The following is a 6,000-nucleotide window of genomic DNA, read 5'->3' as shown; positions in this document are numbered from 1 at the left end:
GTGGCCCCTTCTGTCTCTTGAGCTCATAATTACCTTGTGTCTTTGATGTTCTTCATTCTCCTTTGCTCCAGGTGGGTTGAGACCAATAGATGCCTCTTAGATGGCCACTTTCCAAAGTGGGATGCAGAATGTTTTCTTAATAGATTTTATTACGCCAATTGACTTAGATGTCCCCCGAAACCATGATCCCCAAACCCCTGCCCCTGCTACGCTGGCCTTCAAAGTGCTCAGTTTATTCGGGAAACTTCTTTGCTTTTGGTTTAGTCCAGTTGTGCTGACCTCTCCTGTACTGTGTGTTGTCTTTCCCTTCACCTGAAATAGTTCTAATCTACTATCTAATTAGTGAATACCCCACTCCCTCCCTCCCCCCTCTCCTAAACATCAAAGAATATTTTCTTCTCTGTTTAAACTATTTCTCAAACCAGAAGAACTAGATGGTGCCCCGCTATAATCGATACATGCCCTGACAGGGAACACAACAGAGAACCCCTGAGGTAGCAGGAGAGTAGTGAGATGCAGACCCCAAATTCTCATAAAAAGACCAGGCTTAATGGTCTGAGACTAGAAGGACCCTGGTGGTCATGGCCCCCAGATCTTCTGTTGGCCCAGGACAGGAGCCACTCCTGAGGCCAAATCTTCACACAGGGATTGGACTGGACAATAGGTTGGAGAGGGATGCTGGTAAGGAGTGAGCTTCTTGGATTTGATGGACACTTGAGACGGTGTTGGCATCTCCTGCCTAGAGGGGAGGTGAGAGGGTAGAGGGCATTAGAAGCTGGCGAAATGGACACGAAAACAGAGAGTGGAAGGAGGAAGCAGGCTGTCTCATTGGGAGGAGAGCAATTGGGAGTACGTAGCAGGGTATATATAAGTTTTTGTGTGAGAGACTGACTTGATTTGTAAACTTTCACTTAAAGCACAATAAAAATTAAAAAAAAAACTTTCTCAAGTTCTTATAATAGTGGTCTTATACAATATTTGTCCTTTCGCAACTGACTAATTTCACTCAGCATAATGCCTTCCAGGTTCCTCCATGTTATGAAATGTTTCACAGATTATCACTGTTCTTTATCGATGCGTAGTATTCCATTGTGAGAATATATCATTATTTATTTATCCATTCATCCGTTGATGGGCACCTTGGTTGCTTCCATCTTTTTGCTATTGTAAACAGTGCTGCAATGAACATGGGTGCACAAATATCTGTTCGTGTAAAGGCTCTTATTTCTCTAGGATATATTCCAAGGAGTGGGATTGCTGGATCGTATGGTAGTTCTATTTCTAGCTTTTTTAAGGAAGCGCCAAATCAATTTCCAAAGTGGTTGTACCATTTTACATTCCCACCAGCAGTGTATAAGTGTTCCAGTCTCTCCACGTCTCCAACATTTATTATTTTGTGTTTTTTGGATTAATGCCAGCCTTGTTGGAGTGAGATGGAATCTCATTGTAGTTTTGATTTGCATTTCTCTAAAGGCTAATGATCGTGAGCATTTCCTCATGTATCTGTTAACTACCCGAATGTCTTCTTTAGTGAAGTGTCTGTTCATACCTTTTGCCCATTTTTTTATTGGGTTATTTGTCTTTCTGTAGTTGAGTTTTTGCAGTATCATGTAGATTTTAGAGAGCAGGTGGTGATAGGAAATGTCATAGCTAAAAAGTTTTTCCCAGTCTGTAGGTAATCTTTTTACTCTTTTGGTGAAGTCTTTGGATGAGCACAGGTGTTTGATTTTTAGGAGCTCCCAGTTATCTAGTTTCTCTTCTGCATTGTTAGCAATGTTTTGTATACTGTTTATGCCATGTATTAGGGCTCCTAACATTGTCCCTATTTTTCCTTCCATGATCTTTATTGTTTTAGATTTTATATTTAGGTCTTTGATCCATTTTGAGTTCATTTTTGTGCATGGTGTGAAGTATGGGTCTTGTTTTCATTTTTTTGCAGATGGATATCCAATTATGCCAGCACCATTTGTTTAAAAGACTGCCTTTTCCCCATTTAATGGGCTTTGGGCCTTTGTCAAATATCAACTGCTCATATGTGGATGGATTTATGTCTGGATTTTCAATTCTGTTCCATTGGTCTATGTATCTGTTGTTGTACCAGTACTAGGCTGTTTTGACTACTGTGGTGGTATAACAGTTTCTAAAATCAGGTAGAGTGAGGCCTTCCACTTTGTTCTTCTTTTTCTGTAATGCTTTACTTTTCCGGGGCCTCTTTCCCTTCCATATGAAGTTGGTGATTTGTTTCTCGATCTCACTAAAAAATGCCGTTGGAATTTGGATGGGAATTGCATTGTATCTATAGATCGCTTTTGGTGGAATAGACTTTTTTACAATGTTAAGTCTTCCTATCCATGAGCAAGGTATGTTTTTCTCTTTTGCTTCCTTGCAGTAGTGTTTTGTAGTTTTCTTGGCATAAGTCTTTTACAACTCTGGTAAGATTTATTCCTAAGTATTTTATCTTCTTGGTGGCTACTGTAAATGGTATTGATTTGGTGATTTCCTCTTCGATGTTCTTTTTGTTGGTGTAGAGGAATCCAACTGATTTTTGTATGTTTATCTTGTATTCTGATAGTCTGCTGAACTCTTCTATTAGTTTGAATAGTTTTCTTGAGGATTCTTTAGGGTTTTCTGTGTATAAGATCATGACATTCTATTCTCTTATTGAAGAAAGCAGGCCAGTTGTCCTATAGAACGTCCCACATTCCAGATGTGTTTGTTTGTACCTTCGTAATATTATTTAGCTTGTTCCTTTATCCCGTGTATTTCCTATGACGTGGAAGTCAGGTCTAAAGTCTTGATCAGATTCAGGTTTAACTTTTCTTTTGAGTAAGAACATGTCAGCGGTGGTGCTGAGTACGGCACATCCAACACCATTAGAAGGCACATAATGTTGGGCTGTCCCGTTCTTAGTGATGCCAAGACTGATCCTAGGCTTTGGGTGGTGACAACTTACAACCTCCATTATAAAGTTGTGCATGATTTTAAATATAACCTGATCCTCTTAATATATAGAAAAAATGCAGAAATGATTAGAGGAGAAAATAATCACTCATGTGTCTGCCACCCACGATGATGGTAAGTGTTGCCTTTTAGGTCACTTTCTTCCATTTAGTGCATTTATTTTTCATTATTGTGGTCATATTGATGTAATTTTTATCCCCTGCATAAGCACTTGCAGGTGTCATTAAAACTTCATGAACGTTAGTTTAGCTGCAGCAATGTCCTAATTGTCGGCCATTACTGAAACGTGTGAGTCTGAGCAGGATAAGGCTGGTAGGTGGTAGGAAAGAGGCTGGACTATTTTCCAAGGGGAGTGGGGTGGTGAGAAGGGCTGTAAGGTAGTGGCACTCATTTCCGCCAGGCCCATGGGCAACACTCCCTGTTTTTACCCACTCATGGAAGGAAGTGTTTTTTGGCTCTAGCATCCCAGTTTTAGAACTGTATCCTATATAATAAGAGCACAAATGAGAAAAAGATATGTATTGCAGCATTGGTTTTAATAGCACAAATCTAATGTCCCACATGGGAACAAATGAATGAATAAACAACACAATGGAAATGATGAAGCTACTTTTAAGAAGCCACTGAAGTGCCTTTCAGATAAAGACTGCAGATTGAACACACACACATACACACTTTTTCTCCCAAAGGCATATTTTCAGCATTAGTTAATTGAAGTCTCATTAACATACAGTAACATTCAGCCTTTTCAGAGTGGTTTTATGAGTTTCGACAGATGCATACAGCCCTGTAACCACCACTGGAATCAAGATGGAGAATGATTCCATCACCCTCCAAAATTCTCTTCTGTCCTTGTGTTGTCACTTGCTTCCCCCAACCGCCAATCCCTGACAACCGCTGGTCTTTTGTGTGTCCTTATAATTTTGCCTATTTCAGAATGTCATATAAATGGAACAATACAATATGTAGTTGCATGTATCAGTGGTTCATTTCCCTTTTACTGATGAGTAGTTTTTCATTGTATGAATGTACCATAGTTTGTTTATCCACTCACCAGTTGAAGGACATTTGGGCTATTTCCTGTTCTTGGCCATATGGATAATGCCTATAGACACCTGTGTATAGATTTTTGTGTGAACCTAAGTTTTCCTTTCACTTGGATAAATACTGTGGAGTGGGATTGCTAGGTGTCTTAGTTATCTAGTGCTACTATAACAGAAATACCATAAGTGGATGACTTTAGCAAATAGAAATTTATTTTCTCACAGTTTAAGAGGCTAAAAGTCTGAATTCAGGTGCCAGCTCTGGGGAAAGCCTTCCTCTCTCTGCTAGCTCTGGAGGAAGCTTCTTGCCTCCTCTGAGCTTCTTCTTCTGGGCGATTTTCATGTGGCTTGGCATCTCTCTTTCCCCATCTCTGCTTGCTTGCTTGCTTGCTTGTTTAATCTCTTTTATAGCTCAAAAGAGTTGATTCAAGATATACCCTACACTAATCCTGACTCATTAATGTAACAAAGACAACTCATTCCCAAATGGGATTATAACCACTGGCATAGAGGTTACGAATTACAACATATATTTTGGGGGGACGCAATTCAATCTATAACACTAGGTGTCATGGATTGAACTGTGTCCCCCCAAAATATCTGTCAACTTGGTTAGGTTATGATTCCCTTGTATGATTGTATGGTTTTCTGCCATTTTATTGTCTGATGTGATTTCCCTATTGTTGTAAATCCTATCACTATAATGTAATAAGACAGATCAGTGGTAGGTCTTATGTTAGTATATGTTTAATTTTATTAGAAACTGCCAAACTGTTTCCCAAAGTAGCTGTACCATTTTACATTCCCACAAAGAATGTACCAGAGTTTCCACTGCTCCACATCCTTACCAGCACCTGTTATTATCAGCTGTGGCTTATGGTATCACCCTGAGTTTCTGTTTAGGGGGATGGAAAACATTTGAAGATGGGTAGTGGGGATGGTTGCAAGACTTGGTATTGGAATTAATGTCACTGAACATTAAAATTAATGTCACTGTACATTTAAAAATGATTAAAATGGCAGATGGAGTATGGAGCAAGAGTGGCTTTAGGGGATGCCAGCTAGACATTTCATCAGCCTCCACTGCTCTCGGCTCAACCACACCTGGGTCCAGGGCCCCACTCCCTCTGAGTCAGGCAGGGACCGAGCCCTGGCTCCATCACTGTGTACAAAATACATCATTGTATCGGATTCCCGATGTCTGATCCCCTTTCCCAATTCAGGAGCCTTGAGCCATGAAGAGTTCCTGCCCCACCCACCTCAAACGCACAAGAGAAACCGGGTTAAAGGGGACCAGAATGTTCTGGAAGATGGCAAGGATGAAGGTTGTGGGGACCTTTGCTCTGGGGCCAACAGGGGGTGGCCCCCGGATGAGATGTGGCCAGAAAGACGTGGATCCCTGACTTGCCTGCAGCGAGAGCCTGAGTGTAGACAAACAGCTTCCCAGCATCAGCAGGGCCAGAGCCAGGGCCGCCAAACTCGGCGCGCTCGGGTGCAGTTGGACTCGTGGCCGCGGGGCGGAGCCCGAGGACTAGAGACGCCCAAGTGCGGGGCCTTGGCAGGGCGGGAGGGACCCAGTGCGTGGTCTGCTTCGCTTCGGCCCGGAGCAAAGTGGGCGCCCCCAGCTTCCAGGCGGCGACCGGGCTCAGGGCGCGCGGCGAAGGTGTGAGATCCGCCGCCATCCTAGGACTCAATCACCTGCTTGCGAGAAAAATCAGTTGGGATGAGGGAGGGAGGATGGAGACCCCAGCTCCGGGCGGAGTAGGCACCCGGAGTCTCCGCGCTCTCTCTCCCTGTACATATATGTAGGAGTCCCCTCCCCAAATACGGGCGTGGGGCGCCACCGGACTGAGACCGTGACCCGCAGCCTGCACCCTTCCCCCTGCACAGACAGCACTACCTGGTGACCCCCCCCCACCACCACCACCACATACCCCGTCCCCCCAGTTACTAAGCGGGGAGGGGAGGGAAGGCTACAGAATGGTGACAGAAAAAG

The sequence above is a fragment of the Loxodonta africana genome, chromosome 18 (assembly GCF_030014295.1).
Source record: "Loxodonta africana isolate mLoxAfr1 chromosome 18, mLoxAfr1.hap2, whole genome shotgun sequence".
In the NCBI taxonomy this organism is placed as follows: domain Eukaryota; kingdom Metazoa; phylum Chordata; class Mammalia; order Proboscidea; family Elephantidae; genus Loxodonta; species Loxodonta africana.
The sequence above is the reverse complement of the archived record's forward strand: the minus strand, read 5'-3'. Positions refer to the sequence as shown.